Source organism: Ictalurus punctatus, chromosome 17 (genome assembly GCF_001660625.3).
Source record: "Ictalurus punctatus breed USDA103 chromosome 17, Coco_2.0, whole genome shotgun sequence".
NCBI classification, from domain to species: Eukaryota; Metazoa; Chordata; class Actinopteri; order Siluriformes; family Ictaluridae; genus Ictalurus; species Ictalurus punctatus.
In genome coordinates, this window is record NC_030432.2 from 20,945,574 (window position 1) to 20,961,134 (window position 15,561).

The 15,561-nt window shown below is 40.8% G+C and overlaps 1 protein-coding gene across 1 annotated transcript in view; it reads left to right on the plus strand.

Moving 5' to 3' along the window:
- Positions 1–15,561, plus strand: part of robo1 (roundabout, axon guidance receptor, homolog 1 (Drosophila)) — a 262,707-nt gene that overhangs the window by 697 nt on the left and 246,449 nt on the right. The gene's annotated exons all lie outside the window — the stretch shown is intronic.

A 15,561-nucleotide genomic window follows, 5' to 3' on the forward strand; every position in this document is an offset into this window, starting at 1 on the left:
GACCGGCTCAAACATGTCTCCACGGGCGCCCGCATTCTCGCTTTTATATTCGTCTGATGTGATTCACTTCTGATCTGCTAATCTGATAATCCCTGTGTCAGATCCGGTTCTCTTCTGGAATACATACAGTGGTAGAGCGTGAGATGCACAAAAAAGCCTAAATCCATCCCGGGATGTAAGATTAAAGGAGCATTATGCAAAATTTCATCAAAATTACTCAAGATTGGACCTCTAACGGATGAGTAGGTGAGTTTAACACCATTTCGATGTGTCCATTTCTGCGCATCTACTCAAGGCTCCGCCTCCAGAACCGGCCTTGTAGCGTTCAACCGGCTAGCATACTAACTAGAGTTAGCATTAGCGAGAAGTGTCACGACATCGCTTTCACTCCGCTTGAAAGCCGGGTTACGGCGCTATAAAGACGTGAGATTTCGCTCTCTGAGAATAGTTAAGAGTGTCGTCACTATCCGTTGTTTTTTTTTTTTTTGCGTAATGGACATGATTTGTTGTGTAAACAAATTCAGGCGATTCAGAGCTTTGTGTTGTATTTACAGACCTGTCCAGTAACTAACGTATGCTAACGCCAGCTCCATCGTCTTCTTCAGTAATACATGACTCCATCATGGGGGGAAAAAAACCCAGTGCTGGTGTTTATGCTGATTTTCCTGTGTTCCTGTATTATCTGGATGTACCGATTTCAGCCACATTACTATTCTTCTTCTTTCCGAGCAGACTGAGATGGGGGGAGGAGTAAAGAGGTGTTGGGGCATGTCTTTAAAATGATCGACAGGACGCTCATATAATTTTTCAATTTTCCAAGCAGGTTTCTATAAGCCACATCAAACACTTAAACTTCTTAACCCGTTATTTATTTCGCATGTTCGGCGTATTTTCCAGGTTATTTGTAAAAGTAATGAATAACGATGATAATAATAATAATAATAATAATAAAAAATACCGTCTATTGCACTTTTAACCCCGGATCTCTTGATTCATAGAGCATTTTCTGAGTTATTTTACAACCTTCGACTTCATGGCAGGAGAATTACTCACAGTCGGTATTTATTTATTTATTTATTTATTTATGTATTTATTTATTTATTTATTTTTCTTCTGAAGAATTACAGCCACACGGGATTGGTGGTTATCAAAAACAAGACAGGAATTCACGCAGGGCTTCATTTGCGCTTGATAAACGGCTCCCCGCAGCACCACTAATCGCTCGTAATGTAACCGCAGCCTGGCTCGTGCATGTTAGATCCAGATTTTATTATAACCCAGTGCTCGGCACGGTGACGTTCTCTTTGTTTGGAAATCTGCAGCTTTAAACAGAATTGAGTAAAAAAAGAAATCGTTAAAAAACGAACTCTACCGTTGAAGAAATACGCTTAAGCTAGATTTGATAAACGATTTAAACGCGTTTTAAAATCGGACACGCGGTGATGACATTTCTGTTTGATTTAATCTCGTTTCAAAAAGTTCTACCGAAACACTTTTATAAGGCGTGGATGAGGTGAACATAGTGGTGGTACCTGATGGTAAAACAACGTGAAAAACACGTGGACATGTTGTGAATCACGTAAAGTTCAGTCTCTTGCCAGGTTCTATGATGTTCGTCTTCGTCACTCGGTGTGTGCGATCGGTTCATGGTAGCTATCTAGGTTCCCCATCTTCTCCCTAATTCACGTCTGACAGAGTGACAGCTCTCGAAATCACCCCCTCTGTCAGGTGTTTTATCTTTTATTACCTCTCTATCTCTCCTCTCTTGCTTTCCCTGGCTTTCTCTTTCCCCCCCCCCCCCCCCCCCCCCCTCCTTCCAGGTGCCCAGGAAGCAATTTCCTTGTCGCTGTGTCTTGCCGTGTCGTGCGTCTCGCTCTGTGGATGTGATGTTCTTTGTCGAGGTGGAGGTGGCTGTGGCTGTAATTTCAGCCGAAAGCAGACGTGCCGAATTCGGTTTTAGCTCCTGCGCCGTTGCATTGATGACTAGCGCTCCACAAAGCAATGCTAATGAACCAGACCGAGCCGGACCTCCTCTACGTTTCCCTCGGAATTGTGATGGGACGCCGTGTCACGACCCCCGAGCTGCAGAACCGGCAAAAACCAAGGCTCGAAACACGGAGATATAAGACGTATAGAAATGAATTTCTAGAAATGGTAAAGAAATTGAAACGTGATGAGAAAATACTGCAAAAGATACAAAATACGGCACTTGGTCAAATACTGACCTTTTCTACTGTATGTAAGACAAAATATACAGACGTGTGTTTCTCTTTTGCATGTTTCTCAATTTCAAGGAAGATTCTAGCATGTTAAAGTGATGCATTTAAAGCGTTCCAAGAAGCCACGCCTACCGCTACATTTAGAACCCCAGCTACTAATGGGAAAACAACATGACTGCCAAATGTTAACGTTGGGAAATGATTCATTCTGTCAGTTCTGGAGCAATTTCCTGTTTTCATCTTTGCGTGCACAGTGTGTAAGCGCCCTTCTCTGTTTTGATGTGATGATGATGATGATGTGATGGCGCAGAAGCACGGCGGACATTTCGACAAGCACTTCACGATTACAGACTCACTCGATTAGGATTCGGTAACCACGCCACGCGACTATCCAACAACTTGGTCAAATCGTGAGACGATTACACCGATAGCTTGTTAGGTCTTAGACGTCTTTAGGCAAACCGACATTTTTCGTTAAACTTCTTGCTTATTTAACATGATCACCGAGCCAGAAGCTGAGTCAAGCTTAAATTAAGGCGTGTCCATGTCACGGTGATGCCAAAGTACAGAGTATTATTAGCAGAAAAACTCAACTTTGGGGAAAATAATTCAACAACTTTAGACCAAAACGGTGAATTAGAGGAAGTCTGCCATATCTTGACGTAATGACTTCCTTAATATCCATCATTGTTACGAGTTGTGTTATGCTACAAGCGACAAAGCGACAAGTGCGAGTTCATTTTCTAAGCGTGTGTGCGATTTGGAGCTGCGATTTCAACAACAAGCGACATTTGAATTGTGATTTTCTTTGTGAATTCTTTACAAATTAGGTAGGATGCAAATTAGGTAGGATGCAAATTAAGCATGATGCAAATTAGGTTTAATGCAAATTAGGTATGATGCAGTAAAATCCCAGTTTTTTTTCCCCCTGTGATCGCTGTGGCCAAAAATGCTTGGTTTTGCTGTGGCTTTTTCCAAAATTTTGCGATGCAACTTGCAGATTTTTATTTTTTTTTTAATGCTGTTTTCTGGAAAACTTCCCGAACTGGCGAAATCGCGACGGCATGAAATCGTTTCGCAGTGATGTTTGTTTGGTAAATGAGACCTTTGAGCTGTACTCATGTTCACGACGCACGTGAATAGTAGAGCGCTTTGCGATGATGTCACACAACGTGTCTCGGCTCGAATCTGCGGAAAATCGGTGGCGATTCTGAAAAATCGCAAACTGTAGGAAGAGTTGCTTTATCGGATCTCGCCGTCGTTTCCGTAGCATTCCTGCTCCTGCTGTACACGCCGAACCGCTTGTTCTTGGCGTCTCCTTCACCTGCTTCATCATTCAGACGTTGCTGACTCTAGCACTCCGCGCCGCATATGCTTCCTCTCCCGGCCACGCCGAGGCATTCGGTTAGTGTCCTGCCTTCGGTGATTAAATATGTGGTTATTCCAGCGCTATAAGAATATTGAATTACGCTGCAGTCACCGTGACCTTTCGCAGAATTAAAGAGCCAATCGTGCGAGGCGGCGGCGGCACGCCGGCTTTATAACAGGTGCACCAGGACACAGCCTGAAGGAGAAGCGCGTCCCGCCGCTCGTGTCATACTGCTGACCGGACTTCTTCTAAGAGTTACACGCTCACAGCAGTGCTCACGGTGTTTCTCAGAATTTATTCCAGCTTTAAAAGGGAGGAAATCGATTTCCGCGGGTTCGCTTTACGAGGATGAACAATTATGTGCGCTCGGTGGGGGTCATTTTAATTTGCAAAAGTACTTTTGTAATAATCAGTGCATGATTGTTTTTCATTTCCCTCCATATAGACAACAACGAAAAGGGTGCACCGTTGCATCCGTTCTTTTTTTTTTTTTTTTTTCCCCCCCGAAATGAAAATGAGAAAACAAAGAGACCGCTTTTAATTAGATTTTTAGAAAAATTTGTCATGAATGTCATTTTTAAAAAAAATTAAAACATTAACCAGTTTTTAGTAGTTTCGACTCGTTTCCCCAGACAAAAGCCATTTCAGTTTGAGTCGACCAGACAGCCAGCCGTAACTGTACTGCTACTAAAATAACATCATGAAGATTTTAACAACTTCACTAGATTAGTAAAATATTCTTAAACTACAGCACCTGGAACAAAAATTTTTCACACTCTTATCATCTTTTAAAAGCACATATTAGCAGTACATCAGCAGTGCATTAGGGCAGGGGTTCCCAAACTTTTCCAGCGCAAGACCCCCCCAAATGGCATTAACATTTCAGCGAGGCCTCCCTTTTGCAAGATGTCTTTTAAAACACATTAAAAACACAGACTTCTGAATATATCCCCCTTTTTTTAATTAATAACTACATATTAAATCTTCACATTACGTTACATTAGGAATTGATAGTGTGTGTGTGTATGTGTGTGTGTGTGTGTGTGTGTGTGTGGTTGTCTGAGAGTGAGAATTTATTATTCACACCAAATTGTTGAGCCCCCCCCCTGGCGGCCCCCACTTTGAAAACCACTGCATTTGGTGGCTTGGTGGTTAAGGCTCTGTGTTATTGATCAGAAGGTCAGGGGTTCAAGCCCCACCTTCTTTTTTCACAGTTGGGGGTTCAAGCTCCAGCACTGCCAAGCAGGAAGCTGGGGTCAGAGCGCAGGGGGTTAAAGGTTAAGGTTCTTGCTCAAGCAAGGTCCTTAACCCCCTGCACTCTGACCCCAGCTTCCTGACATGCTGGAGTATGGGAAGAAAAGATTTTCACTGTGCTGTAATGTATATGTGAGCAATAAACACTCATTATCGTTATTATATATATACAGATTATAAAGGACATGAATATGTGTTTTGTAGAGATTATTATTTTTTTTTAAATGTCATTGCCCTTCTACTCTCTACCAATAATCGCTGTTAAACATCCGCGTCGTTCAAACCGTTCATTAATTTTAGCCTCAGAATGGATCTGAAACGAGGAAAAACAGTGTTTTGAAAGTCATGTTTGCGTCCGATACGATATGATCCGATAAGATACGGTACCTGATCAGCCAATCATTTGTGAGCAGCTCAGTGCACGACATCACACAGATGCAGATCAAGTTCTTCGGTTATTTAAAGTTCCCGTCGAACATAAGAACGAGGAACAAACGTGATCCGAGTGCCTTTAACTGTGGCCTGGTTTTCGGTGCTAGTGTGAGTATTGGAGAAACTGATGAGTCATGAGATTTTCATACAAAATTTAACCGGCGCAAGAAACATCCAGTGACTGGTAGCTCTGCAGACGGAAACTGATGCCTCGTTGATGAGAGGGGCAGAGGAAAATGACAAGAAGGCTATAGTAACTCAAATAATCACTCTGTACAACCGTGGTGAGCAGAAAAGCACAACCTTGAGGTGGATGAGCTACAACAGCAGAAGACCGCACCGGCTTCCGCTCCTCTCAGCCAAGAATAAGAATCCGAGGCTGGTGGTGGTAGTATAACGTTGCGGGGAATGTTTTTCGTTGTACACATTCATCACACGTACACGTATTCGTCCATAGACCTTACGCCGAAGAAGCTGAAATGTTTTAGCTTCGGATGTTAAATCGCTCTGCAGTCGCTTTACATCCTACTTCTGAATTAAGCTTGTCACCCGTTTAATCTCCCGATTTCTATTCATATATTTTCACCCAAATAACAACGAGTAGCAGTCTATTCCAAACACGCATTTACCTTAACGCCGTACCGTCCGACACAATGACAAGCGATCTCCACAGAGCTGGAAAGTTTTTTCTTTCTCTTTCTTTCTTTTTTTTTTTTTTTTTTCTCTCTCCCTCTAACCTTCTCAAATGAGATGAGTGGAAAAATCGCTTGACGTAAGCGATGCTTCCTCTGGCCCCGGCCTCTCCTCAGCGCGTGCCGTCGTACATTACTCTGTAGAACACGCTGCAAATTGCTTTGTAATTGTGTTTGTGTGAGGAGAAAAAAGAGGAGAAGAAAAAAAAATGCCATTTCAGCACTACATTTTCTTTCTTTTCTTTATTTCGTTTTTTTTTTTTTTTTTGTAAATTCCAAGGAGAGACGAAGAATACTTGAGAAAAAAGGATGCAAATTCTGGCCGCTTATTAGAGAGGAAGAATAACACGCTGGATTATAAATTAACTCGGAAATGTCAAGAGAGGATATTCATTGATATTGAAACAGGATCGTCTGTACGTGATGCGACTACTCATATCATCCTAGCTAATATATATATAATATTATATAGTTATTGTTTTTGGAGAAGACGTGTTTGGTATTTATTGTGTGGTCCGTCGTGTCCTGAAGGCTTTTCCACCTCTAAACCTCTGCGCATTATCATTCTATAGACAACCTGAGTGGAGATAATCCTTCCTCCCATCTCTGCTTCTTTTTTTTTTAATATATTTTGTCTCTAGTTAACCTCTCTGTGTGGCGTGCCCTGCAGTATTTCTCCGTCCCGCTGTGTTTTTCACCTCCACAAGCTGTCCTGAGGACGATTAATTAAAGCGGAGTTCCTCCTTCTCATTACTTTTAATAACAAAAGGATAATATTTATATATTCGGCTACGTTTCAGTCTCATGTGGGTTCAGGATGTGACGCGCATATAAAAACGGCTGGTTGTAGGGCTGCAGACTGGCTAAACCGAGGTGAATATACGTGACGTTATTGATATCGGTGTGATCGTTGATTCATTTCCTACAACAGCACCTCTGACAGTAGAGCAGCTGCCAATCACAGGTTCGTATTAATGCGCTCATTCGGACATGCTACCGTTTCTATAGTAACCGCTCGTTCACAGGGACTCGCGTGGCGGACGCTCTACGAATAACAGACAGATTGTTTGGAGATGTTTATTTAACGTTTATGAAGGAGTCTCCAGTGTCAGCGCTTTGTAACAGTCAGAGGTAAAGCTGTAACTTGACGTTCTATGATCATAAGATTAAAAAAAAATAATAAAACGCATCTTAACGTCTAAGAGAGAGAAAAAGAGAGAGGCTGGTGAGGGACCGGTGTGCTGTGGCGTACGTGATATTGGTCCGTGCACGTTGAAAATCGAAATTGAAAAACAATATACAAATGATGACACGTTCGCTAATTTTAATATCGATATTGAATATTGAAAATTAAAGGACTAATTCACTACGCTTAAAGCCCATTTTCGCTGTAGACTGCCCCGACCAATCGCAAGATAGCGCCAGAAAATTGCAGTATTTTTCGATGTTTTTACTGGCGGAAAGCGACGGCGCGTTCTACACTCACGGGACGGATTCAGTCTGCCCACCTTCTTTATCTGGCAAGAACCGGGCCTGTTGATGTTTTAACTCAGTGGGTGGAATCGCCAGACAACCCCTTAAGCAACTTGGGTTGTGATACCGGGTCAGAACATTCTCAGGTGTTAAATATGCAGCTCTAATACGCTGTAATATGCGAATATAATAATTGAATATTATTCAAACGAATGGTGGTATTGATATCTGTGTAAGACTGTCGCCTCGATAGAACAACGAATATCGCGAACATCGAACCTAAAACTAACTTTATCGCGGTGAAAAACCCGGCTAAATTCCCATTAGACGTGTCATCCTCCCTCACTGTAACTCTCTTACTGCCTTTGGAAAGCACGTAGAGAACTTCTCGGAGCCAAGCCAACACGCCCGACGAAGCCACCGACGGATTCTGCACGTCTTTCACGCAGGTCACGCGAGCATGCTGCGAAACGAAATGACTCCAACTCGAAAAATACGACAGGAAGAAAGTATAAACTTTCTCGATTTTTGAAGAAAAATATATTTTGCATTTTCAGACAAAAGCGCGTTTTAACCGTAGTTCACGAGTCACTTCATTTTCAGCATTAAGACGAAAAAATCTACGAACGTGTCGCCGTTCGCGTTTTGTTTTTCGATTTCAAAACCGAAAAAAAAAAAAAAAACCCGACGAACGCGACGTACCCGGTCCGTCATTCTTTAGTAAATCGAATATTTACTCGTTATTTAATCATTTCCAAATTGCCGTAGTTAATAAAAAGAATGAAAGACTTCGAGACGTGCTGTTATAGGACACGGGACTGGTTAACAAGATCAGTCCTTGCTTATTTTTCTACAGTATAACAGCATGTCTTATTCCTTACATATACAGCGGCTGGTAAATATGTTGTTGCGTTTCCACACACTCTCGCGTGTTATTGAAGAGCGTGTTATTTGCAGGATGAAGGCAGCTGAACATCCTTTAATTTTCAAAGTGCTGACAGAACAAACATTTACCACCCACACATCCATGTTATCCAGGGGAAATCCTAATAACTCTGCTCGTAGACTTGATGAAAATATGCTCGATCTGCATTCTCCACCGCTAATGACTGTGGAGAAATAAGAAAAAGTTTCCCGACTCAATTACAGTACATGCTATAAACAGTCACGCCTTATACACTCGGGCATGGCGTTTTATACAGATAGTCTGTTCAAATGGGCTTGCGTGTGATGTCGTGTTTTTTTAAATTCATTTACTCAGGCATGATTTTGTTCTGCAGTCGACTTCAGAATGATCAGCACGCTTTAACGGGATGCGCAGAGAGAAAAAGAAAGTAAATATTACACCCTAGGAGCGTAGCACAACGTCTGCGTCTGTATTTGGAATTGGATTTAAACCCAAAGTGGGCGTGGTCTAAGGCTCAAAAGTCATCACGTTGTATGGAACAGTTCGTCAAACTCAACTCCATCGCTTCAATTCATAATTCAATCCCTTTCTGTATTCAGTTCTATTTCCCTAAAATATAAACCAACTAGTATGATTATTATGAAATGGTTCTGGACCTCAATTCCACATGGACGTTCTCGCTGTGGTTGCTGGGACTACGGTTGCTGCGATGTCCTTGGGACTGCGATTACCACATGCAGTTTTACACTCAGGTCTCCTTTAGTGAACAGTGGACTAGTTCAACAAACAGACTTCATATAAACACCATAATGAACTTTCTTTCACTCTCACACTATCCGTCGTTACCCAGATGAGGACGGGTTCCCTTCTGAGTCCGGTTCCTCTCAAGGTTTCTTCCTCGTATCATCTCAGGGAATTTTTCCCTCTCCACCGTCTCCACCGGCTCGCCCAATAGGGATAAATCCACACACTGAAAATCTCTATCCTGTGTTTATATGTTTCCGTAAAGCCGCTTTGAGACAACGTCCATTGTTAAAAGCGCTATACAAATACAACTGAATTGAATTGAATATCCTTATATAAACCGCCACGACCCTGATCAGGCAGTTAGTAAGGATGAACGAATGAATGCTGTAAATGTGTCACATGATCGTATCTGATCCCCGTTTAAAATGAAAGAATTAACGAGTGCACAACGCTAATATGAAGCAGGAGGTTCTGGAGACCATCTAAAACAAGAGACTCAGTGATAGGAGGGTGCCAATAATTTTAAAACCAGTTTTTTGCATTAAAAAAATGGAGTATGTTTATAAAAAAACGTCTAAAAATGTATATGTGTAAGCCTAAAATGTTATTAATTGCATGTTTTATGTATTTATTTACAGTAATTTTGGACCTGATTGTATTGTTTAGTGGCCATTTATCATTTTTTTGGATAGTCAGGTTATCGTGTTTATTTGTAGCAAAGCGGGCTCTTGTATGCACCAGAGCAGTTATACTCGTTGTGCATCTGATGAAACTCCTCTCCAGTGGTGAGATGACACGTCAGCTGAAGCAGAACCCCGAGGCTGGAGATTTAACCAGTGCACAAATCTATTTCCTTCCCCTCCTTCGCAGACTCCATTAACCAGAATCCCGCTGTGGCAGCCAGTAGGTTTCTCTCTCCTTCTCCACAGCAAGTCTACTGGCACACCATCACCTACTTTCTGCTCTAGCACCGTTCTGCGTACTGTTCTAAACCAGGGGACGGAAGGGTAAACATGTAACGATTCGAACGCACCAATATGATGACAGTCAACTTGGATTACAGATTACAGTCAGATTACCGCTGCTTTCGGAAAAAAAAAAAAAAAAAAAAAAAAAAAGGAGTTCACACTTAGAAAAAAGCGTCCTTCAAGGGTTCTTTATGGGTTGATTGGATAGATAAAAGAATTTTACTGATGAAGGAACCACCGAGAACTTCTTAAGGGTTCTACATTTTCTGAGTACTCTTTTCACACTGTAGGGGGAGAAATCTAGAACCCTATTGGGTCTGTTGGTTTGTTTTGTGCCTCTGAGGAGTTCTTCAAGGTTCCTGAGAAAATAAGGTTCTAGGAAGAGCGTTTGCAGAAAACATTTCCAGTGGAACCAGTTTGGAAAGTATTCCAATTATTGGAGCCATGTTGGCGTATTAAAAATTCTACAAAGACCCTTCATCGAAAAAGCTACTGGAAAATTTTACTTCAACCCCCTCTGATAGAAAAAACACACTGTTGTATGGTTCCTTTAAAAGTTTCAGAAGAGGGACAAGCCAATGAAACAGCTTAAGGGTTCTAGATGTAATCCTTCTTTCCCCTAAAAGTGTAGGCTGGTGATTCCAGTTGCAATGGGTTCCTTAAATTAATACAAAAACAGGTTTCCTCATGAGTTCTTTAAAGGTGCATTAGGTGCTTTTTGTTTCAAGATTAGGTCTCTAACAGTTTGGAGGCTCAACAAGTGTTGACGCCAAAAAAAAGCTCCACCCCCAAGGATCTACAGAGGCCCGTAGAGTAGCGTGCCTATAAAATGACTGACAGGAGGCGCATCGAAACACAAAAAAAGCATTCCGGACCATTCAGTGCTTTTGCTAAAGCCACGGCTTATCCCATTGTTTTTATTTCAATCATGTTCTGAAAATCTTTTACATTTTTTGAGGTATATATAAAAAATATCAACATATTTGGAACCTTCTCCCAGAGAAACAAACAAAGGAACCCATAAGGGATTTCAATCGAACATTTTAAGGCGCGCAGAACCCGAAAAACAGGAACTAGCTTAGTTATGTTCCACAACATTAAATGTCAGTAGAAACTATAAAAGTATTGCGCATCGTTCTTTCATTCGTAAACAGCGTCAGCTTCGGCAAGTCGAGGCGGTATAAGCGGAATAAAACACCTCCGGATGCACAGGACTTTATATGTTCCTATATTATTGTATACTTTGAGAGAACTGGCTCCTGAGGAATAAAATGCAGAATAGAAACCTGTGACGAACACCGTTTACGTTCTCGACAATACGCTAGCAGGCTAGTTGTTTTAGATAATGTTTAATGATCGATAAATGATCGGGAATGATTCTATATTTTGACCCGTTTGACTGCTGAGAAAACGAGAATGCAGATCCTTGTAATCTCTCTCGGGTTGAACTGTGGGAAATGCGAGCCAGCAGTTTCCCTGCTAGAGGTCTAGTGTTTATTTAATGGGATCGAAATGAAATTATTATTTTTTTCCCCCTCAAAATAGATTATAAGTGGTTTTTCATGGATGCGTAGATGAAGGTTCTTTCCAAAAGAAAACGTCCTGGTGTCCAAGGGAATGCTTTGGATTTTCCTTCAGTAGTCAGTGTTTCAGACGTGGTCCTCCGGTCTTAAATACAGACTGTTTAAGAGTGACCCTGGGGCTCTCACCTTTTCTGAGGCATTTTATATGGTTCAGGTGTTGCCATGTGCAAACAGCAAGCAGACAGCTGTGCTAGTCAGACCAAACAGGTCCATGATCGGAAATCCATGCCCGTACGTGCCGTAGAGGAAAACGAGCAGCCCCGGTCTCTGTTGCTTTCGCCGACCACACTACATTTGTCAAGCCGCACTTTCACAACCATTTATCTTCTCGCTCTCATTTTCGAGATAGTGCTGGGAATATTTGGCTTCATCCCTCATGGCTTTGCGCTGTACTTTGTAATTTCTTACAGAGAGCCACTTGGCGTCATTTATTTAAAGTTTTTTTTTTTCCCCCCTGGTACAACTGTCACATTCATTCGAGTCTGTCAGGTCGAGTTTCTTGCATCATCTCGAGATTATCATCATCATCATCATCATCATCATCATCATCATCGCAGTACGACGAGTCTCTGCGTCTTCTCGTCCTGATTGCAGTGCGAAGATTCCAGTTTCATTATGCATGGAGCGTGGATCCTTTGTCCAGGACGGCGGCGGCATGAATAGGCAGAATCGCTTCAAAGCCGGATGATAAAGGCCCTCGAAACGTGGCATTTAGCGCAGCTGAATTACCTCTGCTTTTCACTCACGCACGATAATGGAGATGATCCTCCAGCTAGCTTTTCTACCTCTCTCGAAACGAGAAGTGATTTCAGTCCTTTCATTTGTCAATCACCCCTCCGGTGAGTCTGGACTCATCAGCGCTCCGGCGCTCCCCCGGCGTGGCCCGGCACTTTGCATGAGAATGAGGAAAATCTGAAACAAGTGACGCTTACCTTATTTTATTTTTTTTTTTTTGTTATCTCTGTATTGACACCGAGGGACCGGGTTTGTTTTTGTGTCCGCCGAAGCAGTCGACGGCGAGAAGTTCACAGACTCTTCGTCCTCTCCGTCTTCATTCGAGGGTCAAACGCTGAAGTAGCTGCCAAGTACCTGGAAGAGAACGCTGCCAGAATTCTGAATCAAGAAGCCAGTTGGTGGAGGAGAAATTTTTTTAGGAGGAACAAAAAAAAAAACAAAAAAAAAACACGAAATCCCGAGGAATCACTTTGCAGCCATCGTATAAATGATGTACAGCAATACAGCAAGCATGAAAAAAAAAAAAAACCCCTACAACTTCAGGAGGAAGATAATGACGCAGTTGGACATCTTTTTAATGCAGATGTTCGAGTTTGTAAAGCACGACATAAACTGCTTTATTATCGCAGGGAATTTTGATGGGCCCACGTGAAGCATGCAAGCTGTAAAGTAGCGGACGTGGATGTGGGTGGAGTTAGGAATAGCTCGGATCACTGATTGGTTAAGTAAGAAACGAGTAAGCAGTAAGTGGAGTTATGGTTACATTCATGGAGCTGATTATTTTCCTGTAACCGCACGTCTCCAAAATGTTACCAGCATTTGCAGTTTGTCATTTATTAACGAACGACACATCGTAGTTTCATCCGTGTGCAGCTGCGCTTCATATCGTGGAGCAATTATTATTAGTCTTAGATTACGTAAAACGTACAAAATGAGCGGTTACTATAGAAACGATAGCATATTAGAATGAGCGCATTAATAATAATAATAATCATCATCATCATCATCATAATAATAATAATAATGATGGTGATGATGATAATGACAACAATAATATTAATAATAATATTAATAATAATAGTAATATATTAATAAATAATAATAATAATAATAATAATAATAATAAATGATGATGATGATGATAATAATACTAATAATGTTAACAACAATAATAATAATAATGATGGTGATGATGATAATGACAACAATAATATTAATAATAATATTAATTAATAATAATAATGATGATGATGATGATGATGATGATAATACTAATAATGATAACAACAACAATAATAATAATAATAATAATACCGATAATGATGATGATGGTGATGATGATGATGATGATAATAATAATACTAATAATGATAACAACAACAACAACAACAAGAATAATAATAATAATAATAATAATAATAATAATAATAATAATAATAATAATAATAATAATAATAGCAATATTGATAATAATAATGATGATGGTGATGATGATAATATTATTAATAATAATGATAATAATAATAATAATAATAATAATAATAATAATAATAATAATAATAATAATAATAATAGCAATAATAATGACAATAATAGTAATAATAATAATCATCATCATCATCATAATGATAATAATCATGATGATGATGATGATGATAACAACAACAACAACAACAACAACAATAATAATAATAATAATATCCTGGGATTTTTTTAGCTGTGCTACTATCAGAGGTGCGGTTGTGGAAGATTAATCTACACCTTCTGACCAATCAGAATCCAGAATACAGTGTGACTGTGGTGTCAAAAATATCTGTGTATTAATTCAGAAGTTAGTAGTTAGTACTAAGGCATAGATTAACTACAGAATTCCGACTTGTCCAGAAAAATAGAACAATCTGCAGAACGATAGGGAGAAAAAGGAATGTTCACTGAAAGGAGATGAAGATAGTTGATTAATTTGTCCATTAATTATTTAATCTCTTATTTACTTATGTCATTAATTAATTACTTTAAAAGACTTTTTCTAAGTCTATATTGTTTCCCCTCGCTTTAAATCAACCATCCGTTTATCAGCTTTAAACTCCATCTTGATTTCCTTCCATCAGTTTAACGAACGTGTTTCATTCCGCTGATGCATTTTAAACGGTATAAATCACTGATCTAGCTTTTCCAGTCTGTACTGTAAGCTCTGCGCAATCGCCATTAACTCTGCAGACTTTGTATACATCGTACGCACACGCACACACAGAGAGGCGGGCGGTGATGTCTCTTTTTGGCATGGACTCGGAACAGCTTTTAGGAAATGAAACAGGCCGAGTATTACTGTAGCTTAGCTTTATCAGCGCAGAGCCGCTTGCCTGGCTCGTCTCCTTATCTCCATCGGCGCTGTCGTCTCCACTCGCTACACGTCATGAGATGAGCTTTTGGGGACTTGAAGGAAAAGAGGATTCGCTTTCAATAAGGTTCTGAGTGCAGTAATAAAATACGAGAGGTAATAACAGATTCCACAGCTTTTAATATCGATAACGCTGGACTGAATGAAACGTAGTTCAGTTTTACGCATTGGAGACGGCGTTAATGATAACGAGTCTTTATTGGTCATATATACATATGCACAGTGAAATTGTTTTCTTCGCAATACCTCAGCATGTTAGGAAGTTGAGGTCAGAGCGCAGGGTCAGACATGATATGGCGCCCCCTGGAGCAGAGAGGGTTAAGGGCCTTGCACAAGGGCCCAACAGTGGCAGCTGTTTAGAATTTCTACCAATTTCTCTGGTAAGTTTACTGGAATGTTGCTAAACACGTACGTACTCAAATTCGATGTCAGCTTTCAGTATGCTCACATTTTTTGTATTTGTATAGACTATTGCAAAAGTATGTGCACCCCTGACCATCATCCCCATACATTCCAGATTTATTCCTCCTTTTTCTGTTATAATAAGCGCCACTCTCCACTCCGGGAAGGCTTTCCACTAGGTTTTGGGGCGTGGCTGTGTGGATTTGTGTTCGTTCAGCTACGAGAGCGTTAGTGAGGTTGAGATCAGTCGCTGATGTCGGGATGATAAGGAGACTCCAGTTCCAGTTCATCCCAAAGGTGTTCAGTGGGGTTGACGTCAGGGATCTGTGCAGGACACGCGAGTTCTCCGACCTTCTTCCGTCCTTCACACGCCGTGTCTTCA